The 26,976-nt window shown below is 34.3% G+C and overlaps 1 pseudogene; it reads right to left on the reverse strand.

The window, feature by feature from the left end:
- Positions 1 to 353: 353 nt before the first annotated feature.
- Positions 354 to 23,112, reverse strand: LOC131834618 (collagen alpha-2(I) chain-like; annotated as a pseudogene).
- Positions 23,113 to 26,976: the final 3,864 nt, after the last annotated feature.

The following is a 26,976-nucleotide window of genomic DNA, read 5'->3' on the forward strand; positions in this document are numbered from 1 at the left end:
CTTTTTTTTAATCTTCATGGTTTTAATTTTATTTTTCAATTTTTATTTTTGTTTTCATGCAAAGATTGACATTTTCCACAATAGATATGGGTGTTGAAAAAAATAATTCCAAATTTTTTTTTTTTTTTTTTTTTGGAGTGGGAGGGAGGGAATGAATGAAATTGAATTGCACTATGCTCTGGGCAATCCTTCTCCTTCTCTTTTGCCCATGATTTAATCAAGTAGATATGCAGAGGAAATGGAAGGACTCAGTTTTCAGTTAAAAAAAAAAAAAGAAAAGGAAATGGCAAAGAGAAAGTTTTTTTCAGATTTATTTTATTTTATTTTATTTTTTAAATTTAGATTGAGTTCATTTATTTGAAACAGACTGGGCCAATGTCCACCCTGAATTCTTGTTCAGCACCACTGATGTCCAAAAGTGCAATATCAAGGATAGGAAGAAGGGATGACTTATTTGTTTTGTATTCAATAATTGTCTTTCTGTATTCACTTGTCTTTTTAGAGCAGTGGCCTACAAGAACAGTGTAGGTGAACTTGCTATTGCCCTCAGCAACCACGTCAACATTATTGGAGCCTTACAGAATGACAGCCTTTTTCAGATTGCCAGTCTCCTCATCCCTGTAGACAATGCTGTTCTTGCAGTGGCAGGTGAGGTTTTGAGACAGTTGGCCAGCAGATGCATGAAGGTGAGCTGAGTGGCCATTTCCTTTGTGGTTACTCCTTCAACATTATATTCAAACTGGGTACCACCACTGATAGTTGCTCCTAACCAGTTCTGCTTCTTAACCTTGAAATTTCCAATTTTGGGCTGGGATGTTTTCAGGTTGAGCATGGATGCAGGTTTTGCCAGTAGAGAAATCACAGTATACTTTGATAGCATCCATAGTGCATCTTTGGTTAGGGTCGGTCCAATAGTAACCACTACTCTACTCTGCATAGCTGAGTCTCAACTGCAAGCTGGGTTCTTCCTAGAATCTTCAGGAGTCAGAGGGGTCTTGATCTGGGTCATTGAGGAATTTTGGAGTAGTATCAACTTCATAATCCTTGGGTCTAAGAGAAAGTGGTGAGTGAGGCTGGTCAGCCCTGTGGAAGTCCCCTTAATAAACAAAGTCATAGTTGCCACCACTTGGACCTGGAGGGCCACTAGGACCAGGGAGACCAGGAGGGCCAGCAGGACCTTGGCTACCCTGAGAGTCACAGAGGCCAGCAGGTCCAACTGTACCAGGATATCCAATGGGAACATCTTTGCCAGCAGGGCTAAAAGGATCCAGTGCCCCTAGGATGGGCAGGACCCATAGAACCAGGTGTACCTCGATTGCCATGTTGACCAGCAAGACTAGGAAAAATCTTGCAGGCCATTGGGTCTCTTTAAGCCGGGAAGACTTCTGGGCTTCTTGTCAACAGAAATACCTCAAATACCTTGTAGGCCACTAGGACCTCTTGGACCAGCAGCACCAATGGGTCCCACACCACCAGTAGGACCAAGTTCATCATGGTTTCCATGTTTGCCAGTGGGATCCACAGAGCCATGAAGACCAGGTGCACCCACAGTGCCAACAGGACCAATGTTGCCAGGGTAACCATGTTCTCCCTTATGTCCAGGTTGACCATCCTGGCCTGGGGGACTGTCCACAGCAGAAAATTTCAGACAACCCCAACCTTGATCTAGGAAACATATATGTAAAATAGCACCTCCTACTCTTAAGAAATCAAGTCCTTATTAATAAACTGGAAGATCCCAAATATTTTGTCTGTAATTTAGCTAACGTAATTGATAACAATTAGATTAATATAGAAATAAGCCAAGAATGACTTGGGATTAAATTTGAATGATAAAAATAAGTAATACTCTCCCCAAATAACCTACTGTGTATTTCCCTTAGTTATACAGATATGTAATTTAGCTTCTAACTTCCCAAAGCCTATTGTTTGTTCTCTTCTGTCTCTTCTCTGACACCTTTTCTCTATTCTTCAGCCTTTATCTGTTTCTTTCTGTAAAACCATACAAAAAATTTTAATGGATACCTTGTATTTGTCACTCTTGTTTCAGCCTTTTTTGTTTTTGTTTTTTGTTTATTTTTTCCACAGCCAGGTATAAACTTCTTCTTTTTTTTTTAAATTTTTTATTTTTTATAAACATATAATATATCTTTACCCCAGGGGTACAGGTCTGGGAATCACCAGGTTTACACACTTCACAGCACTCACCAAAGCACATACCCTCCCCAATGTCCATAATCCCACCCCCCTTCCCCAACCCCCCCCCCCCCAGCAACCCTCAGTTTGTTTTGTGAGATTAAGAGTCACTTATGGTTTGTCTCCCTCCCAATCCCATCTTGTTTCATTTATTCTTCTCCTACCCACTTAAGTCCCCATGTTGCATCACCACTTCCTCATATCAGGGAGATCATATGATAGTTGTCTTTCTCTGCTTGACTTATTTCGCTAAGCATGATACGCTCTAGTTCCATCCATGTTGTCGCAAATGGCAAGATTTCATTTCTTTTGATGGCTGCATAGTATTCCATTGTGTATATATACCACATCTTCTTGATCCATTCATCTGTTGATGGACATCTAGGTTCTTTCCATAGTTTGGCTATTGTGGACATTGCTGCTATAAACATTCGGGTGCATGTGCCCCTTCGGATCACTACGTTTGCATCTGCCGGCGAGGATGCAGAGAAAGGGGAACCCTCCTACACTGTTGGTGGGAATGCAAGCTGGTGCAACCACTCTGGAAAACAGCATGGAGGTTCCTCAAAATGTTGAAAATAGAACTGCCCTATGACCCAGCAATTGCACTACTGGGTATTTACCCTAAAGGTATAAACTTCTTTAAAACAAGGATGAAATCATATATCTTCCTCCTCCTCAGAGGCTCCTCAGAGTATTGAACAAAAAATAGGTACCCAATAAATTTTGTTGATTATCATTCAAATATTAAAGATTCATCAGAACTAATTGTTTTCTGATGCTAATATAGCACTGTCTCAATGTCTGATAACACAGGAGAATAATGTAAAGCATGAAAGTAAATTATTAGAAATAGATGAACCCTGACTAAAGGATTTTTAAAGTAAATATTTACCATATATTCATGTATTAAAAAAAATGCTAAACATGAAAATAACTTTCAAAGAGCACAGCAGGTTTTAGATAAACCCAGAGGGTTGACAACAACAATTAAAAAAAAAAAGGCGGGGGGCGCCTGGGTGGCTCAGTGGGTTAAGCCGCTGCCTTCAGCTCGGGTCATGATCTCAGGGTCCTGGGATCGAGTCCCGCGTCGGGCTCTCTGCTCGGCAGGGAGCCTGCTTCCCTCTCTCTCTCTCTCTCTGCCTGCCTCTCCATCTACTTGTGATTTCTCTCTGTCAAATAAATGAATAAAATCTTTAAAAAAATAAAAAGGAAGCATAACTAATAAGAAAAGCAAAAGATGTCTCTATAGCGTATGCCCATTTTCAGATTAACAGATTAAATTCCTCAAAATAGCACTCTCAATAATCATTTTCTGTGGAAAATAAGCAGGTGTGAACTGAATCACATTTGCATGCTCATGTGATTTTATATATTTTACATCTGTCTACATAGACTGGGCAATTTATTTAATCAGCTTAAAATTTAAGATTTTATTGTAACCTCTCTAGAGATTCTTAAATAGTTATTATATTTAATTGAATAAGACTATTTACCATCATTCATACATTTTTCCTATCAGTCACTAAATACCTTGGTTATTCTTTCCTTTGAGCAATCTGTTACTATGCATTTCTCTCTTCCCACACCCTTAAACATCGCTAAGATTTCTTTTCTATTATCTTGAACAAGTGCCATTTCCTTTCAGCTTCTGTTACGTAATTTCTGCTAGCTGAAGTATTGCCCAATTGATCTGCTTAAAATAACTTTCATCCTGTTAGCAACGCTCCCAAATGCCCTCATACATACACACATAGGCCTTATGTTCATTCTTTCTCACCTATTGCAGTGCATTTTTATACTTTGGCTTGACTTGCAAAGCTCTTGATAACATAATACTTCATAATTGTCCTAACTTTATTTTTTACTGTCCCAATGTAATACACTATGAACATGTCATGATTCTCTCCACTTCTGTGAATTTATTCAAATACTTTCTTTTTTTATATATAGATTGTTCTTTAGGGTCCATTTCAATTTTGTGATGCTGGTTATGCCTACATTGGCTTTCAGTGATCTTTAACTGCTGTGAATAATGACCATACTTACATCTAACAGACACAATTTTATATTTATTTGTTGAATTGTGGGTTTTGTACATTTTTCTGCTGTTTAATCATATTATCTATTTTTGTTTAGATTATATATTTTTCAAAGATAAGTATATTTTCTTATTCTTATTAAAATAGTGTTGGTCACATATTATATGTTTAATATTATGTGATCTAAATTATATCCATCTTCATATTGTTCAACAATAAAGCACTTGATTATGCCTCTTGTGTATACTACTGAGGCAGGCATTATACATTAATTTATCTTCCCAAACTCTTTACTTCTATAGCTAGCAGAAATCTTTTGCCCCTACTGGCAGATAAGACAACTATAAAGTTTCCTCTCTAATATCATGTAATATAAGAAATGAAATATCCCAATAAAATTTCCTACTATAAAAGTGCTAAAACTCCATATTTAAAGCCAGTTAAATATATAACTAAGTATCAAAAGGATAGGATTCATAAGGATATATCTGAGAAAGGACTGTTGTCTAGGATGTTATATGAACTCCTAGAACTCAACAATAAAAAGACAAACAATCTAATAAAAATAAATGAGCGGGGCACCTGGGTGGCTCAGTGGGTTAAAGCCTCTGCCTTAGGCTCAGATCATGAGCCCATGGTCCTGGGATTGAGCCCCGCATCGGGCTGTCTGCTCAGCAGGGAGCTTGCTTCCTCCTCTCTCTCTCTGCCTGCCTCTCTGCCTACTTGTGGTCTCTGTCTGTCAAATAAAAAAATAAAATCTTTAAAAAATAATAAAAATAAATGAGCAATAGAAATGAACAGACACTTGGCATGCAAATGGCCAAAAAGCACATGAAAAACTGATAAGCATTATCAGTCATCAGAAAAGTGAAAATTATAACCTAAATGAGATATCCCTATATATTATCACAATGATTGAAAATGAAAATATAAATGTTGGTGAAAATATGAAATATATTTTTATGGTGGGAATACAATGTGTGTAACCACACATTGTAAGATGTGAAAGATCTTGCAGCCTTTTAAAAACTGAATGCCTATTATCTAGCTATGCCAACATCAGCTTACCTAAAAATTGAAAATATTTCATTCAAAAGATATGTATGTATATATATATATATATATATATATATATTTATTTATTTATATTAGTTTAATCATAATATCCAAAAGCTATTTTTTATTAAAAAGGCCTGGTGTACCTCAACATGAGAGTGGATAAACAAATAGTGTAGATTCATACAACAGAAAACTATTCAGCAATAAAATAAAACAAATCCCCAAAACATGAAACACCACAAATGAATCTCAGAAACATGCTGAATGAAAGAAACCTTATACAAAAGACCAAATATCATTAAAAAAATCCATTTTGTGGCATTTCAGAACAAATATAATCTATTTTGAAAGAAAAAGGGATAAAAAGTGATTGTCTCTGGAAGTGGAAATGGAGGCAAATACTGATTGCAAAGAAGAATGAGAAAACTTTCTGTGCAGATATTTATATTTGTTATCTTAGTAACAGGATGCATTACATAGATACGTGCATTTATTACAACTCACTTAAAATTTGTGCAAGTTGCCATATGTAAAATTTGCAATTAAAATACAACTATAAGCAAATATTGAACTTTATTTAATGGTATGCACGCTGATGTATTTAAAGCAGAAGTATAGAAATGTCAACAATTTAGTTTTAAATTAAAAATAAGAGCTTTTATGGATGGTGAAATGATTAGATACATGACAAAACAAGCCTACTAAGCTGTTAATAGTAGGATGTAGATGGTGGGTACATGAATATTAACTGTAAATTTCTTTTAAATTGTCCTATGTTTATATGTTAATATACCATAGAGACTAAACATGAATCTAAAGCATCAGCTTGGAGAAGTAAGAATGTACATTTAAGTCTGGTGTCTGTCCTAAGAGGACCTTCTAAACCTGGGAACCTGAGACTTTCATTGTACAAAAGAGAAGGATTGACAGCAGAAAAACTCCTTAGCATATACAAAATGTGGGTGGTGAAGAGGAACATGTGCTACAGTGTCAGTGATAATATGAATTAGAATAAAAAGAAAAATGTAAGGTTGCACAAAGGGACTGGTGAGAAAAATTAATGCTTTGACATTAATTTATGTGAAAGAAGAAGGATTTCTGAAAATTCAAAATAAACTGACTCTATAATAGGATGAGGCACAAATTTATACTACCTAGATCATCTGAAACCCATACAGATATTAATGAAAGACCAATGAAGCTAGAGCAAGACTTTGTTTATGGACATCCAGCATGAATTTTTTTTAAAAAGTTTCAGGCATTGAGGTTGATGAACAATAAGATTCTGAAAACTACCAGGTCAAGACACAGGAAATGGTAGAACTCAGAGATCTAAAAAAGTGAGCCTAGCATTTGTGACTATTTTACTGTGAATTAGGAGGATAAATTTGAATTTTATGGTTTGGCAATGGTAACCCTTCTCCAAAATAACTTGTGCCTTAGGTTTCATCCCTGTGGACTACACAAGTAAATAATGTCTTGTATAAAATGCAGCTTATCTTCATGTCATCTGAATAAGCCAGAAGGTCTCAATTCCAGAAAAAATATTGAGGTAATATGAAAAAGTAGTGTTTCCAGTGACCTGGAAAATCAAATGAAAATGTCTGAATAGAAATCACATTTTAAGACTCAGATTATTTTTTTTAATTAAAGAAACACAAAATTGATAAAAAATAACCAGGTACACAAGGCTTTTTATTTGTTTTTAAATTACTGATTTCAGGTTTCCAACTAGAATTTATAAAACTAAAAAAGCATTACTTTCACCCTAACTACAAGAAATGCTTGAAATCTACAAGTTCACAATTTTTCTTGACTCCATCAGAAAACATAGTTTTCTAGGCAAACACCTGGACTGAAATATAAGAAAAGATAGAAAATGAGCATTGACTCACTTGTAACAGAGTTTGGAAGAAAGAGACACTAATCATGGCATAGATGGATAATAAACATAAGTGGATAGCTAAATTTTTCAGTGAATTACTGAAGGCCAAATGTGGGATAACATGAGAGTAGAATTCCTTGGAGTCGAAGACACAAAGTAATTAACAGTTATTTATGGCTTTTCCCTATGGCTCACCACCAGGTGCTCACAAGGAAGGGACTGGAGAAAGGTTCTTTTCGTGACCTGGCTTGGAGAAAGGAATCAGCTCCTGCTGTGGGAGAAGCATGAAGTAGTCAGTGTTGACACCCTTTACCCAAGAATAAAGCCTTTGGTCACTAAGGAGGAATAGCTGACCCTGTTGCCCCAGAGCACCAATAAAGACTCACTGCAGGTCAAAGGAGGGAATAGAAAAATGTTTTTATCCCCAAGAAAGGGAAAAATAATCTTGGGCTCAGACAATTAGAAAATTTTTAATGTAATTTCATTTTATTTTATTTTTTTTTTTAATTTGAATTCAATTAATTAACATATAGTGTATTATTAGTTCAGAGACAGAGTTCAGGGATTCATCAGTTTCATATAACACCCAGTGCTTATTACATCACATGTTAAAGCTAAAATTAACAAGTCAGGAAACAACAAATGTTAGTAAGGTTACAGAGAAAGGGGAACCCAATTAGGAATCTTTTAATCCTAGGGGCAATTCAGGTACATTAAAAACCCCCACAACTGAGACCCAGGAATATAGGACTTGCATAAGTCTAAAGCTATACCAAGAGAATGAAGGAATCATCCTGCACGTCACCATCAGACTACCAATCACCAACTAACAAACAACAGTAGTCTATCTCTAGGAGAGGTAGAACATGGAGAGAGACCCTCTCTGAGGATCAACAAACCACAGAGGACTAAAGTTGAAAGTGGAGAAGGATATATTTTGCTGCTTAAATTTAATTCTTTAGAAAAATAAATAGTATTTATCTCAGTTTCTATTGTCTTACACTTGATTTCAGTGTTCAATAAGACAGTTATGAAACATACACAAAAAAGGTAAAAATATCCCACTGCCCAGAGAAAGAGAGTAAAACAAAACAAAACAATCACACACACACACACACACACACACACACACACTCACACACACACACACTCACACACACACACAAGCCATGTATTGGGACTTTCAGTCAGGGATTTAAATTGACTATGATTGATATGTTGAAGTTTCTAGTGGAAAAGGTGAATAACTTGCATGCAGAGATGTGAAATTTCAACAGTGATAGGTAGCATAAGATAGGGTCAAATAGATATCCTAGAATTGCAATAATATAGTAACAGAGGCATAGAAAGCCTTTGATGGTTTGTTAAATAAACTTCATATATGCAGAGAAAAATCAGTTGACTTGAAGATAAGGCAATATAATTTGCAAAATGAAACAGAGTGAGAGGAAATAATGAAAAAAAATAATAAAGCACTAAAACCTGTGGGACATTCTCAAATGTTCTAATAGATGGTTAATAGGAATTCAAGATGGAGAAAAGAATGTGAATAAAACAAAAATTAAAAATTAATATCTGACTACAGATCCAAATATGTCAAAGAATCTTTTGCAAGATAATTTCATAGAATCCCTCACCCTAAGACAAGGTAAAGAAAAGAAATACACACACAGACACACATACCCAACTCCTATAAATATGTTTACATAACTTAAAACCACCTTAAAGAAAAAAATAATGAAGAAAGGCAAAGAATAAAAAGATACATTACATATGAAATTTAAAAAAAAAGAATCACAACAGGTATCTCACCTGAAGTCAAGGGAGTAACTTTGTTCAAGTGCTAAATAAAAAAGACAAGGAAAGGAAAGGAAAGGAAAGGAAAAGAAAGGAAAGAAAATCTTATTAATTCAGAACTCTATACCCAGAGAAAATATGAGAAAGACATTTTAAGACAAATAAATACCTACAGAAAATAACTACTAATCTGTACTAAAAGAAATATTAAAGAAAGTTCTTTAGGCAGATGGAATAAGATACCAGAAAAAAAAAAAAAAAAGATAAACACAAAGAAAAAAAAGCCCAGAAATGGTGAAAATAAGGTAAAATAATAAGTCTTTCTTTTTAACTTTAATTTTGATCAGTCTAAAAGAAAATTGTCTAAGTCAGTGAATATCACTAGATATTTTATGGAGATGCAAAGTAAAGTGAATATTTACTATGAAAAACTTTATGGCCACAAATTCAATAATTTGGATGAAATGCTCAAATTCCTTGAAAGATACCAAAGACACCAGATATTATTCAAGGCAGAGTAGCTAACCTGTACAGTTCTATAATTAGAACTAATTTGAATTCAGAGTAAAATCAGTAAATACACACAGACACACACAGACACATTTTTAAGCAAAACATTCCAGTCAGATATCTTCACAGGTAAGTTCTACCAAATATTTAAGGAGAAAAAAATTACTGATTCTATACAAATATTTCTAGAAAGTAGAAGAGGAGAGAGCACTTTAATGATCTAGAAGACAAACTGATAGAAAGGAAGGAACAGGAGGGGGTGTGGAACAAACAGCTTAAAATCCATGAACACAGAATTAGAGAAATAAATGATGCCATGAAATATTCCAATGTCAGAATTATTGGGATCCCTGAGGTGGGTGGAGAGAGAGAGAGTACTAGAAAATATATTTAAGCAAATTTTAACTGAAAACTTTCCTAATCTGGGGAACAAAACAAGCATTTTTGTTTTAGATGCAGAGAGGACCTCTTCCAAGATTAAGGGAACAGACCAATGTCCCCGCATGTAATAGTAAAACTTGTAAATCTTAAAACCAAGGAAAACATCTTAAGGGCAGTTAAGGGGAAGAGATTCCTTAAGTACAGAAGGAAGAACATCAGAATAATATTAGACCTGTCCACAGAGACCCGGCAAGCCAGAAAGTGCTGGCAAGACATATTCAGGATACTAAATGAGAAAAACATCTAGTCAAGAATACTTTATCTGGAAAGGCTCTTATTTAGAATAGATAGAGAGATAAAGAGCTTCCAAAACCATCAAGAACTAAAAGAATAAATGACCACTAAGTCAGCTCTGCAAGAAATATTAAGGGGGGGTTTTATAAAAGGAGAAAGACCTCAAGAGTGATATAGAACAGAAATTTACAGAGACAATCTATAGAAATAAAGACGTCACAGGCAACATGATGACAATAAAATCACAACTTTCAATAATCACTCTCAATGTGAACAGCCTAAATGCTCCCATAAAATGGCACAGTTTGCAGATTGGATAAAAAGACAGGACCCAGTCATATGCTGTCTACATGAGATTCATTTTGAACCTAAAGATACATCCAAACTGAAAGTGAAGGGATGGAAAGCCAATTTTTCATGCTAATGGATCTCAGAAGAAAGCTGGGGTAGAAAGTTAGATTTTAAGGTAAAGAATGAAGTTAAAGATTCAGAAGGAATCTTCTTAAAGGATCTATCATAAACCAACTGTTAACCAAAATAAAGAGACCTATTGATAATAATACATCAATAGTAGGAAACCTCAGTGTTCCACTCTCAGCAATAGATCATCTAAGCAGAAAAATCAACAAAGAAATAAGATCTTTGAATGACACACTAAACAAATGGACCTCATAGATACATACAGATCATGCCACCCTAAAACAACAGAATACTCATTCTTCTCATGTGCATATGGAACTTTCTCCAGAATAGACCACACACTGGGTCTCTGACCTCAACCAATAGCAAAGGACTGAGATTATTCCCTGCATATTCTCAGGCCACAGTGCTTTGAAACTGGAACTCAATCATAAGAATAGGTTTGGAAGAAAGTCAAACACTTGGAAGCTAGAGACCATCCTGCTCAAGAATGTTTGGGTCAACCAGGAAATCAAATAATAACTTAAACAATTCAGGTAAACCAATGAGAATGATAACACATTGGTCAAAAACCAATAGGATATGGCAAGGCAGTCCTAAGGGGAAAATACATAGCCATCCAAGCCTCATTCAAAAAAAAAAAAAAAAAAAAAGAAAGAAAGAAAGAAAGAAAAATCCCGAATACACAAACTATCTTTACACCTTAAAGAACTGGAGAATCAACAACAAATTAAGCCTAGCCCATGCATGAGAAGGGAAATAATTAAGATTAGAGCAGAGATTAATGAATTAGAAACCAAATACAGTAAGGCAGATCAATGAAACTAGAAGCTGGTTCTTTGAAAAATTAATAAGATTGATAAGCCACTGACCAGACTTATCTGAAGGAAAAGAGAAAGGAACCAAATTAATAGAATTATGAATGAAAGGGGAGAGATCACGACTAACACCAAGGAAATAGAAATAACTATCAGAAATTATTATCAACAGCTATATGCCAATAAGTTGAGCAAACTAAAAGAAATAGATGCATTCCTGGAAACCTATAAACTACCAAGACTGAAGTTGGAAGAAATTGACAACCTGAATAGACCAATAACCAGTAACAATATTGAAGCAGGGATCAAAAACCTCCCAAAAAAAAAGAGTCCAGGACCTGATGGATTTCCTGGGGAATGCTAACAAATATTCAAAGAAGAAATAATACCTATTCTCCTGAGTTATTAGAAAAAAGAAAAGAAACAGAAGAAAATCTTCCAGACTCTTTCTATGAGGTCAAAATTACCTTGATCCCAAAACCAGGAAAAGACCCCATCAAAAAGGAGGATTTCAGACCAATATCCCTGATGAAAATGGATGCCAAATTCTAAATATAATCCTAGCTAATAGGATCCAACAGTACATTAAAAGTATTATCCTCCACAACTAGTTGGGATTTATCCCTGGGAAACAAGGGTGGTTCAACATTAGCAGATCAATCAACATGATAGAACACATTAAGAGAATAGAGAGAAGAACCACATGATCCTCTCAACTGATGCAGAAAAAAGCATTTGACAAGATACAGTTTCTGTTCCTGATTAAAACTCTTTAAATATAGGGATAGAGGGAATATTACTCAATTTCATAAAATACATTTATTAAAAACCCACAACAAGTATCATTCTCAATGGGCAAAAGCTGAGAACCTTTCCCTTAAGATCCTTAAGATCAGGAACATGACAAGGATGCCCACTCTTGCCACTACTGTTCAACATAGTGTTAGAAGTCCTAGCAAAAGCAATCAGACGACAAAAAGAAATGTATTCAAATTGACAAAGAAGAAATCAAACTGTCTCTCTTCACAAATGACCTCATACTTTATGTGGAAAACCCAAAGACTCCACCCCAAATTACTAGAACTTCCACAGCAATTCAGTAATGTGACAGGATATAAAATCAATGCACAGAAAGCAGTTGCTTTCTTTTACATAACAATGTAACTGTAGAAAGAGAAATTAGAGAATCAGTTCCATTTACAATAACACCAAAAACCATAAGATAACTTGAAATAAACCTAATCAAATAGGTAAAAGTTCTATACTCTAGAAATTCAGGAACCCTGTATGCTATGCCCTAGGACTACAGAATGCTCCTGAAAAAAACAAAGAAGACACAAAAAAAATTGAAAAACATTCCATGTTCATGGATCAGAAGAATAAACATTATTAAAATGTCTATGCTGCCTAGAGCAATCTATACTTTGAATGCCCTCCTGATCAAAATACCAACAGCAGTTTTCAAGGTCCTGGTACAAACAATCCTAAAATTTGTATGGAATGAGAAAATCACCAAGGAATGTTGAAAAAGAAAAACAAAGCTGGGGATATCATGTTGCCTGATTTCAAGCTTTACTACAAAGCTGTGATCACCAAGACAGTACAGTACTGGCACATAAACAGACACAGAGATCAGTGCAACAGAATAGAGAGCCCAATATGGACCCTCAACTCTATGGTCAGCTAATCTTCAACAAAGCAGGAAAAAATATCCAGTGTTAAGGAGACAGTCTCTTCAATAAATCATGCTGGGAAAATTAGACAGCTATTTACAGAAGAATGAAACTCGACCATTCTTTTAAATAATACCCAAAGATAAACTAAAAATGGATAAAAGACATCAATGTGAGATAGGAATCCATCAAAATCCTAGAGGATAGCATAGGCAATAACATCTTCAACATGGGCTACAGCAGCTGCTTTCAAGACACATCTCCAAAGACAAGGGGAAAAAAGGCGAAAATGAACTTTTGGGATTTCCTCAAGATAAAAAGTTTCTGCACAGCATAGGAAACAGTCAACAAAACAAAGAAGCAATCCACAGAATGGGAGAAGATATTCACAAATGACACTACAGACAAAGGCTGATATCCAAGATCTATAAAGAACTTCTCAAACTCAACCCCCAAAAAACAAGTAATCAAGTCAAAAAATGGACAGAAGACATGAACAGACACTTCTCCAAAGAAGACATGCAAATGGCTAATACGTACATGAAAATGTTCATCATCATTAGCTATCAGGGAATTCGATCAAAATCACATTGAGATACCACCTTATACCAGTTAGAATGGCAAAAATTGACAAGGCAAGAAACAACAAATGTTGGAGAGGCTGTGGAGAAAGGGAAATCCTCTTACACTGTTGGTGGGAATGCAAGTTGGTGCAACCACTTTGGAAAACAGTATGGAGGTTCCTCAAAAAATTAAAAACAGAGCTACCCTATGACCCAGCAATTGCACTACTGGGTATTTACTCCAAAGATACAAATATAGTGAAAAGAAGGGCTATGTGAACCCCAATGTTCATAGTAGCAATGTCCACAATAGCCAAATTTTAAAGAGCCAAGATGCCCTTCAACAGACGAATGGATAAAGAAGATGTGGTCTATATACACAATGGAATATTATTCAGCCATCAGGATGAATACCCACCTCTTGCATCAGCATGGATGGGACTGGAGGAGATGATGCTAAGTGAAATAGGTCAGAGAAGGTCAATTATCGTAGTGTTTCACGTATTTGTGGAACCTAAGGAATATCATGGAGGATATTAGGAGAAGGAAGGGAAAAATGAAGGGTGGGAAATCAGAGGGGGACATAAGCCATGAGAGACTATGGACTCCGAGAAACAAATTGAGGATTTTAGAGGGGAGGATTAGCTCAGTGATGGGTTTTAAGGAGGGTATGTATTGCATGGAGCACTGGGTGTTACATGCAAACAATGAATCATGGAACACTACATTAAAAACTAATGATGTACTATATAGTGACTAACAATAATAATAATAACAATAAAGAATGAAAGAAGTTCCAAGAATCTACAAAAAAGCTGCTAAAACTAATAATGGAATTTAAAGCTACTAAAACTAATAATGAAATTTAACAAGGTCACAAGATTCAAGGAAAATACACAAAATCAGTTTTATTTCTCTCTATATTAGTAATGAATAATAAAAATTGAAATGTAAAAATAAATCTTTTACAGTAGCATAATGAATCATAAAATACTTAAGTAGTACTTCAGCAAACTGTGTGCAAGATCTTTATGCTAAAACTATAAAACATTAATGAAGAAAATAAAACTCAATTGAGAAATATACTGTGTTCAGAGATTAGAAGGTACAATATTGCTAATATTGTCAGTTCAACCTTCATTAATCTATAGAGTCAATGTTGCCTCCATCAAAGTAACAGTAGGGCTTTGGTAGGAATTTCCAAGAACAAATTGGGGGGACTCACATTTGATTTTATAATTTACTCTAATGATATAATATTTAAGAGAGTGTGCTGTTAATGAAAATTAGAAAAGTATATCAATGAAACAGAACAGAGTACTAGAAATGCACTCATATGCTAATGTGGTCAATTTATTTTGGGCAAGTGCAAAAACAAGTCAATGCAGAAAGTACAGTTGTTTTTTTTTTTTTTTTTTTTTAACAAAAGTTGCTATACCAATTGCACAACAATATGCACCAAAAAAGGACTTCAATCAAGACTTTTCTCCACTTACAAAAATAACCACCAAATCCATCATAGATTTTCAATATAAAACTTAAAACTATTAAATTTCTGGAAAATAACACAGGAGAAAACATTTGTGATTGCCTTAGTCAAAAGTTTTTTCATTATATCACATAATAAATCATCTGCAAAAGAAAAATATATATTGTAGTTTATCACAATTAATGAACTTACACTGTTTGAAAAGCAATTTTATAAGATCGAAAAGACAAATTCATGAACTGAGAAAAATATGTGTATATCCCCTAAAGTGCTTGTACTCAGAATACATAAAAAAGTGGATCTCAAATATGTAAAGAACTCTCACAATCCAATAATAAGAGGCAATAAAAAATTTAAAAATGAGCAAAGGATTTAAATAGATACTTTACTAAAGAAGTCATGTAGATTAGAAACAAACATATAGTTAAAAAAAAAAAAAAGCTCAACATCTCAGTAATTTAGGGAAATGCAAATTAAACCACCATGAGATAATGCTATACCTATAATAGTATGGCTGAAAATCAATGGCTATACAAACTATCTCTAAGGATGGAGAACAGCTCAAATAGTGAAAGTCTGTTGTTGAGAATACAAAAATGGCACAGCTTATTTGGCAAACATTTTGATAGGTTTTTTTTTTTTTTAATTTTTTTTTAATTTTTTATTTTTTATAAACATATATTTTTTATAAACATATATTTTTATCCCCAGGTCTGTGAATCACCAGGTTTACACACTTCACAGCACTCCATTTTGATAGGTTTTATTTAAAGTTAAAAATACCATTATGTCCAGCAATCGCATTCTTAGATATTTACCAAATAAAAATGAAAATTTTTAAATACACACAAAATGTATGCAGATATTTTTAGAAATTTTGTTCACAATTGTTAAAAATTAGAAACAATCCTAGTCTCATAACTAGAGATACAAAAGAATTAGAGCTTTAAAAAAAAATTGTGTGGAATAATTCTAAGACTTAACCTACATCAAAGCAATTAAACAGATTACCAAAAATCTCAAAGAATGTTTATCATGAAGCCTAAACTACAACATTATAAATATAAGATTGAAATTACTAATAGCATAATGATATCAGTAACTATGAATTTAGATATTAAAAGCATCCTTATAAAGAGTTGAGGAAGATACAATAACATAAACTAAGAGTATTAATGAAAAAAATGGAACTATTTTTCTTTTCATCCAAGAGGCATTCCTGAAATATATTATGCTATCTTTTACACATTCTTCAAGAAATGGTTCTCTACTTCAAAAAAGTAGAGAATTGGGAAAATTGAATTAAGAAAAATGATCATTGGTATAACCTCTAACTCAGTTGATATTTGCATAAGCTCTTATGTTCATTTTCTATATTCATTATAGTAGAGATGACTGTCTCTAGATTATTGTAATAAATAAGATTTTGAAAAAAATGGGACTATATATATATATATATATATATACACATACACGCTGTGTGTGTGTGTGTGTGTGTGTGTGTATGCAAGCATGCAAGTGGTGGGAGGGGCAGAAGGAGGTGGAAAGAATCTCAAGCAGCTGAGTGCAGAGCCCTATTATGGGGCTTCTCTCACAACCCTGAGATCATGACCTGAGCCAAAATCAAAAGTTGGAAGCTCGAGGCGCCTGGGTGGCTCAATGGGTTAAGCCGCTGCCTTCGGCTCAGGTCATGATCTCAGGGTCCTGGGATCAAGTCCCTCATCGGGCTCTCTGCTCAGCAGGGAGCCTGCTTCCCTCTCTCTCTCTCTGCCTGCCTCTCTGCCTGCCTCTCTGTCTACTGTGATCTCTCTCTGTCAAATGAACAAATAAAATTTAAAAAAAAAAGTTGGAAGCTCAACCAACTCAGCCACCCAGGTACCCCAATTATTATCCATATTGAAAAACATTTTAGTTATTCCAGATACTTCAAACCATTTGCAGTCAACACTTATTCCCACTCTCAGGCAATCACTGATTTATTTTCTGTCTGAATGGATTTGTCCTTTCTGAACCTTTCATCCACATGGAATCATGCAATATGTGGTATTTTACACCTGGCTTCATTTGTACAGAATGTTGTTTTTGAGATTCATTCATGCTGCAACATGTAATAACAAGTGTTGGCAAGTATATGGAGAAACAGGTACTTTCATACATTCCCAGTGAAAATGTGAACTGGCAAAGCCACTTTGCAAAAACACATTTTAACAGTTTCTTAAAACCTTAAAAACATGAAGTTACCATGTAAACCAACAATTCCATTTCTATGCTGTTAGCCTAGAGAAATGTAAACACATGTCCCCACAAAGACTTGGATGTTGCACTTGAATAGACATAGCAGCAGCATTCATAACCAAAATTTGGAAACAATCCAAATGCTTCTCACTGGCAGTGGAAAAGCAAAATATCGTATATTTATAAAATGAAATGCTACTCAGCAAGATGAGTAAACATTTTCAAAACTGTTGCCATGATTCAGATCTTAATAATAAATAGACTCATGCATTATTTTTTTATTTCATTGATACTTATTCTATAACAAGCTTTTATTTGTATAAATTATATATTTTTAAAATTTTATATCTACACCTGAATATTTAAAAGTCTTTATCATTTAAGAAATGGGAAATTATATGTTTAAATTTATTATTAATTTTACAGTGAGAAACAATGTACTAGAGAGTCAGACTTCTCTGTGGAAGTCCAAAGCTTGAAATTCCTCTCATTTCAGAAGATATAATAGAAACAATAGTAATTATAAAATTCTACTGCCCTTTATTTTGTACCTGGTGATTCCATTAAGCTGCTTTTCTAGAAGAGAGTTTCTTACTCATTACTACAAATCAGAATCTTAGGTTGTTTATATAAAGTATAATTTCCAGGGCCTTACCCCCAGTGATTCTGATGAGTGAGTCATATATGGAGGCCAGCAAGCTGTGATGCCAATAATCAACACAGGTAATTCTAACTTACCCAGTATGTGTCATATGGAAGTCACTGTTCTAAAAGTAAACAAAAACAAAAACAAAACAACAACAACCAACACAGCAGATACCTGCTTATAGTGAGGATTAACAGAATTCCAAGTACAGGTGTCTGTTAAATGCAATTTAATACATTTTAATAGAGTATGATGGAAAGCTGATTACCTCCAAAGAGTTTCTAATTATTTTTAAGCATTAAATACATCATATTCTGGCAAGAGAAAAAGTACTGCATTGCAATTCAGATTTATGAATTTTCTTCACAATAAGAGCTAATTACAGATTTCCTGCTTCTGAGAGAAACACACAGATAAAGCTTCATTTTTAAAAAGTGTCCTTTAATCAATGCAATCAGTCAACAAATATTAATTGAATACCTTCTTTACATAAGAGATTGTGGAACATGATCCGAATAACATTTTCATAGATTTTAGGAAGTTTATGGTCAGTCTCTTTGTTGTTCATAGGCATATAACCAAATAAATGTAATGCTAACTAAAAATAAGTTCTCCTATATCTTAGAATAATGGATATTTATTGAGTATTCAGTATATGACAGTGATCACTGTATTTGGGAATAACATGCATTATAAGTTTAATTTTCAAAAAGTGATGACATAGGCATAACTGTATTATAATATAATAGATGAAGAAATAAATATCTCCAGATACTAAATGGTGGAGGAAGATGGGCAACTAGCTTTCTCTAGCTTCAATGCTTGAATGCATTCCTCTATATAAATAGATATATCAGCATCCAAAAGAAATTTAAATTATAGTCAATTAATTTTCATTGAAAGGGGACAAGATATAATGGAAAAAGAAGAAAAGTTTCCTAAAGCTAGAGTGTATGTACAGATGGTCATTGAGTAATGATTGTTCAGTTTATGATTTTATGACTTTATGATGATGTGAAAATAATATGCATTTAATAGAAAAATACCTTTGAATTGTGAATTTTGATCTTTCTTCTGTCTAACAACATGTAGTACAATACTGTTATTTATATGGGACAGTGTCCATGAGCCACACTTCATAGTCACTCATGTGATCATGAGGAGAAATGATTGATAAGTTTACAACTATTCTGTACACATGCAACCATTCTATTTCCCATTCTCAGTACAGTATTTATTAAATTATATGAGATACTTAACACTTCATTATAAAATGGGCTTTGTGTTGGATGACTATGCCCAACTGTAGGCTAATGTAAGTGTTCTGAACACCTTTATGGTAGGCCAGGCTAAGCTATAATGTAAGTTAGTAGTATTAAATGCATTTTTAACATGGTATTTTCAACTTGTGATTGATTTATCAGGATATAATCTCAACATAAGTCAAGGAAGATTTGTACTTGAGATCTGCACAATTTGGAAAAGTAGAGGACATTCAAGCAAAAGAAAATGATGTGAGTAAAGATGTCCAGGAACATGTTGGAGGTATTTGGTGTGTCAGTTTATAAAATGTTTTGAATAGGTTTAGAAGAAAAGGGAATCAAGTAAAGTCTTGATTGAACCTTGAATGTTTGGCTAAGAAATCTGAAATACATCTTATCTCAAATTGGAAGCCATTTTTATTTTATCTTGGGGGATAAAAATAATATACTTAACAAATAATTACTAGCTGATCCTCTGTTCTAAGCTCTATGGTAGTTATTGGAGGCACAATGAAGAAAAGATAGACATAATCACTAGTCTCGTGAAGTTGGCATTATAGTGAGTTTAAGAAGTAAATAAGCAAGATGATTATGAATTATAATAATTATCCTAAAGGAAACGAGGTTTTAAAATAGAAAAAAACTTAGAGCAGAAGGGGAACAACATATGTGTTTTAGGTAGAGAGGAGAGGAGATGACATATAATCTAGTGGATAAGAATAAATTTGCCACGCAGTGTGAGGAGATGTAGCATATTAGGAGATGGAAAGTTTTGTAAAGACTGAGGAAGAGAAGTCATTTGGAAGTTGAAGAAAGATAAAAACAATACCATGTTACTGGAGCTTAACAAAAGAGATTAAGAGTGGCTCAAAATAAATGTATTAGAAACAAGGGCCAAATCAGGCCAGGTTTATTGTCATAGTAGAATTCCAGATGTGTTTGGATGCATCAACTAGTTTTAAGTAAGAGAAAAACATGGTTCTGTTCTCTTGTTTGTAAGATCTCTTTGCTTCTCTGTGTGGAATGGTTCCAGATATAGAATGATAATGGCCTAGTTTAGTTTGATGGTGCCTTGAAGCACATGAAGCACATGTTCCAAAACAAGTATACCTATCAGAAACAGGAAAAATACTTTTTACCAGTCAACTAAAGCTTACACTTAAATGTCTGATCTTACGTATATGTGACCAAACATTTAATATAGGCAACTAGAATGTCATTTAGTTATGTAATACCATATACCAGCCCCAGTGATTATATTAGGGAATTCTGTAGTTTAGACATTTGGGTATAAGTCCTGCTTCTCCACTTAGCTGTGTAGTCTTGGAAAAATTATCTGAACTATTTTGGCTTTGATATCCTCCAAAAAGAGTAATGTATGATATATATGACAGCTCTTCTATGAGAATTAAGTGGAATAATACCTATTTCACAAAGTACATGTCATTGAGTAAGAGATTGGGAAATGTTAGCTAAGGCTCAACATTGTATATTGATAATAAGAAGAAGAATAAAACTTAGTTTTTCTTTTATAAGCAAAATAATTATATATGCTTTCCTTCTGAGATTAGTAGGGTAGTTTAAAAAAATTAACGAAGTATGTATCATGAGGCATGGCCCCAAATGACTGTGTAATCTCATTCTGGGTCACTCCAGACTGATTGTCTGTGTCTCATATAAAAAAGGACAAGGCAACTATCTTCAAACCCAAATTTCAAATTTCTCTGAAATGACTTCTCTGGTGTTGAGGTATGAGAGTTCATAAAATAATCATATTTTTCATGTTCTAATAAAGTGTTAGCTTTATTTCTGAAAAAGCTGGAAAAGAAAGTTCATTCTTATAACCAATGCAGTGGTATAGACATAGAAGGGTCTTTGTCCTAGATTTGCAGTTACTACTTCCTAATCTCGTCATAAATTGGTCTTTCCTCCCATAACACAGGACCATCAGAGCTGGAGAGAAGCCCCAGAATTTTTACCACTAAATAGTAAGAGTAGAATTTCCATTTTATTAGTTGGCTTTCCAGCATATAATCACAGTGGTATTCCTGAATAGGAATCTTGTCACATGGTGCTGGCTCCAGAGTGGGAATAGGAACAGTGCTGTATCAGATATGATTATTATTAAGATCAACTGGAAGCAACAAGTTTGAGAACTTGGTATTAGAAGAATAGTAACTGATGCGCACTGATGATGTAATTAAAAAAAAAAAAAAGGCCAGGTTTGGAGACATTGCCTGGGGTCATGAATAATAATTTGATTGAGGTAAGGTTGAAGGTTTATCCCTCATGGAGAGCTTAAGAGGAATTGGGGAATTGAGCTTCCTCTTCCTGTTGCTTATTGAAAGTCTTAGGGGCATGTTAACTGGTTGAAAAATATACAGTTCAGCCTCACATTGCTTCCTTTTCCCCCCCTTTTTAAATACTGCTATACCCTCTTTTTTCTTGGAGTAGGTCCTCCTTGTTTCTAGTTAGAGTTGGCTATATTCCCCCTAACTCTGACTTTCCCACCCAAACTCAAAAGTTTTCATTCATTCATTTATTCACAAATAATATTTATTGAGTGCCTGCTATATAACTACCTACAGTTCTAGATTCTAGTGATATAACAATGAACAATAAACAAAAATCCATACTGTAATCAAAATTACATTTGAGGAAGAAAGAGAATAGAGAATTAACAAGATTAATATTTCAAATATATGATATGATAGGGATTAAGGAGGGCACTTGTGAGAGCACTGGGTGTTGTATATAAGTGATAAATCACTAAATTTTCCTTCTGAAACTAATATCACACTACATGTTATCTAACTACAATTTATTTATTTATTTTTTTAAAGATTTATTTATTTGACAGACAGAGATCACAAGCAGGCAGAGAGGTAGTCAGAGAGAGGAGGAAGCAGCCTCCTCTCTGAGCAGAGAGCCCAATGCGGGGTTCGATCCCAGGACCCTGGGATCATGATCTGAGCTGAAGGCAGAGGCTTTAAACCACTGAGCCACCCAGGCATTCCATCTAACTACAATTTAAATAAAAACTTGAAACATAACAAAATAAAATAAGGTTAAACAATTAAAATCAGGTATTAAATTTTTGTAACATAATAGAACATGGATATACACGTTTTCTTTTGACTTTTTTAGCTTTGGACTTAGAGTTTTCCATTTTATTTAATGCGAAAAATGGACTGAATGATAAACTGAGGGCTGAATAAAAATTATTTTAAAAATATATGTTGTGATAGGTAGGTGCTAAAAAATTAGAGGGTGGAGTATATGAAGTTAGTATATAGTTAGCTGTGGTTTATGGTTTAGATAGGGGAACCTGGAACAACTTCACTGAGAAGAAAACTTTTGTGTCAAAAGTTGAAAGAGGGCAGGGTCAAATACAATACAGTGAAACAGTGGGTGCAAAGATCCTGCAGAGGGAATGTATCTGGTATAATCAGCTGGTGTGTTTGGGGCAGAGTGAGGGGAGGCATATTATGAGAAAGGTTAGAGTGGTAAATGCAGGAAGGAGCACACATATTATAAAGCTTTGTAGGTTGCCTGTCTTAGTCTCCTGAGTCTGTTATAACAAAATGCCATTGATTGGATAGCTTAGGAGCAACAGAAATTTATTTCTCACAGTTCTGATGGCTGAATGTCTGATATCAACAGCCGGATTCTTGTGAAGGCCCTCTTGAGGTTGCAGACTACCTACTATTTGCTATATCCCTCACACAGTGGGAGGGCAAATTAACTCTCTGGAGTCTCTATTATTCAACACTAATCCCATTCTCAGAGGATTTACCTTCACTGTCTAAGCGCTTCTCTAAGGCCCCAACTCCTAAAACCATCACCTTGGAGGTTAGGTTTCTTTTCTTTTCTTTTTTTTTTTTTTTAACAGTTTATTTATTTATTTAACAGACAGAGATCACAAGCAGGCTAGAGGCAGGCAGAGAGAGAGAGGGAAGCAGGCCCCCTGATGAACAGAGAGCCCGATGTGGCGCTCAATCCCAGGACCCCAGGACCATGACCCCAGCCAAAGGCAGAGGCCCCAACCCACTGAGGCACCCAGGCACTCCTGGAGTTAGGATTTATATATAGGAGTTTTGAGGGGACATACATGTTCAGACCATAGTAGTGCCATAAGAATTTTGGCTTTTATTTATTTATTTGTTTGTTTGTTTGTTTGTTTTTAAAGATTTTATTTATTTGACAGACAGAGATCACAAGTAGGCAGAGAGGCAGATAGAGAGTGAGAGAAGGAAGCAGGCTCCCTGCTGAGCAGAGAGCCCGATGTGGGACTCGATCCCAGGACCCTGAGATCATGAGCTGAGCCGAAGGCAGCGGCTTAACCCACTGAGCCACCCAGGCGCCCTTGGCTTTTATTTAGAAGTCATTTTGAATAAGGTTATTATTATTTCTGATTCCCATAGAGAGAAACAAAACAGTAAACAAAACAAAAAATAAATAGCTAATAAAAATAGCAAAATTTTCAAAATCATCCACAAATGATTATTGTCATTGTCTATCTTTTAATTCCTAAAAGATCTCATCTTGTCTTCCTATTTCTTGCTGAAGTTTATATGAAATTGAAACAATAATAAAAGTGAGTTACTACTCATTTAGGTACTTATGGCTCAAATGTGAAATTTACATTACTAAAACTTCTTGGATTAAGTGTCATGAGTGTCTTATGACAAAACTTTTTCTTATATTGAATATTTAATTTGTGGGATGGAAGCTTAAGTTTGAATTTTTCCATCGATCCAATCCAGTTTGTAGCCTCCCTCTACTTCCAGCCCTCTAGCTGTGTGTCATAGTCAATAGATACAGTTGATTTTTTTTAAGATAGTGTATTTTGATATGGTATATTTGATTATATATTTCAATGGTCATTACATATTGATCTTCTGTCTAGAAACTTTTAATTGGCATAAACTCTTTGTCAAGGCATAATCTTTTCACCACACCTTCATGCTAATCAAGGGCAATCCATGGTTTAAATACCATATCTCCCTTAACTTTACCTTAATGTGGGGATCAAATGCAACAAAACAGCAGCTCAAAACAGCATTTCCAAAGGTTTATGATAGCCTTAATTTATAGAATTTTACTTTAAAAATTGCATTGTGTATGGAGACTGTAAAGTCTGTTTCCAATATCCCTGTGGAAACATATAGTCACTGAGGTTTGAAATATCTTATTCTCAAAGAGTCATAAAATGCCTATAGTATAGGGACTGCATGAAACAACACATTGGAGAGAATTTCTGATATAGTGAAAGTTATAATATCGACTTCAATAGAAAGTTTGAAAAAGAATATAGTAATTTTATGTCCTGGTTCCAAGAACACCAAACTCAACTGGAAATATAAGGTTGTGCAGCTACAATTAAAATACAGATAATATTTTCTAGAAGAAAATATACTTTCAAGTTTAATTTGGGGATATGGATTGTGTGGGAAAACTAAACCATCCTTTATGTTCAATTCACTTAGCAGATATTTTATATTAATGTAATGCTTTTCAGAGAAGATAAGATATAGTAAAAGAACAGATATTCTTTCATTCCTTTATTTTTAATCATCAGGATGTTATTGAACTAGAGGCAAATGAAATTCTATAGCTGAAGGTAAAATCCAATAGGTCTACCATAGTATGGGTACAGTAATGTAGTCATGACACATAGAAGTATCTAGTAAATATATTAGAGTGTAAATAGATACTATTTTTGTGGTTTAGTTTTCATTTTGTAGTTATGATTTTCCATTATTTTTTAAAAGATTTTATTTATTTATTTGACAGACAGAGATCACAAGTAGGCAGAGAGGCAGGCAGAGAGAGAGAGAGAAGGAAACAGGCTCCCTGCTAAGCAGAGAGCCTGATGTGGGGCTCGATCCCAGGACCCTGGAATCATGATCAGAGCTGAAGGTAGAGACTTTAACCCACTGAGCCACCCAGGCACCCCTGATTTTCTATTAATTATAGGTTCCCGGGAAAGAGATTATCTGTAACCTTGAATTCACAGGTAGAATTTTATTACATCCAATCCAGAAGTTTTCATACCTGGATGAAAATGAGAGACATTTAGGGGGACTGCTAAGTCATATGGATGCCTGGACATGCCCCAGACCATTTGAAATGAAATCTTGGGGCAAAGACTGGTGTCTGTATTTTATAAGGAGATTCCCAGTGAGAATTAGGAATCATTGACCTAACATACATTGTTCTTACATCTAATTAAACCCATTTCCACCAGTTTTCCCCATGAGGAGAGTATTTTATCAACTTTTATAGAATATTTCTACACATATTTAAAGCCAACTATATCAGTAGTCTCTCCATTGCTCATGTATTCATAATTCATATTAAAGGAAGATATGAGACCTGAGTAGAGTTATGATATGATTTTGTAAATGTTTTTATTTGACAAATGAGAACAGTGAGGCTGAGAAACATGAGATGACTTGACTATGGCCTCTGGTGAACTGGTGGCATTATTGCCATAACCTCAAGAACACACACTTCTGCCTTCATTGTCCACCGTTCTTTTTCATTGCATTATATCACTTGAATTAGTTTATGATTTCCTAAATGTTCTACTTTTTAATCTTTTTAGAAATTCAGCATCTGTCCTAAGTTTTAGGTGAATAGTATAGGGAATTAATATGCAATTTCTCTAATCCATACAGTATATTTACTTTCTTATTAATCCTACTGATTCAAACTATAATCTGGACTGATCATTACATCTTTTTCTACTAGGTTAACACTTTTCTGTATAGTCCTCATTTGTTGTATAATTTCTACTTCTTTCAACTTTAAATTATGCTATATTTATATTTTGCTTTGTATTTTTCTATATATTTCTTTATACTTGTGATCTTAAACTAAATAAAATTTTATATCATAATCAATGATTTTTATATTTTTTATGCTAAGCAATAAAAGTCAATATTTTTCTGATGTTCAATTTTATAAATTCAAGTTATCTGAAATATGCAAGGTTTTCACTTATATAAATCAATGGTGTCTCTATAAACCATGCATGATTTTAATAAAAGTCTATTCCTCATGGACTCTGACATATGTAAGATTTAGCTTTTACAATTTAAATGCCCCCACAATTTCTTTATCCAAAATTAATTATATTTTTTTCTCTGAATTTCTGTAATTTCAGTACTACTATAAAAGCACCTCTGGTGGGGCTCCTGGGTGGCTCAGTGGGTTAAGCCACTGCCTTCGGCTCGGGTCATGATCTCAGTGTCCTGGGATCGAGTCCCGCGTCGGGCTCTCTGCTCAGCAGGGAGCCTGCTTCCTTCTCTCTCTCTCTCTGCCTGCCTCTCAGTGTACTTGTAATTTCTCTCTGTCAAATAAATAAATAAAATCTTTAAAAAAAAAAAAAAAAAAAAAGGTGGCTCAGCATGGTGTTTGAGCCTGAATTTTAAAAAGCACCTCTGGTTTACAAAACAGTATGTAAAAATTCAGTTTATTAAATCAAAGATACCAAAAGCTAACTTATCCTAGTAGACCTAATTTTACATCTATTTCAGTGAAATTCAATACTTATGACATATGGGCAAAACTTACATTTTAGTTAAAAGAATATAGCATGTTAACATGATAAAACTGATTTTACTATTTCTGTGATTTAGAAGATACATTGTTTCCTTTTATTCAGAAAAAAAGAATGTCAGACTGAGGACAAAACAACA

This window comes from Mustela lutreola, chromosome 6 (assembly GCF_030435805.1).
Source record: "Mustela lutreola isolate mMusLut2 chromosome 6, mMusLut2.pri, whole genome shotgun sequence".
Lineage (NCBI taxonomy): Eukaryota > Metazoa > Chordata > Mammalia > Carnivora > Mustelidae > Mustela > Mustela lutreola.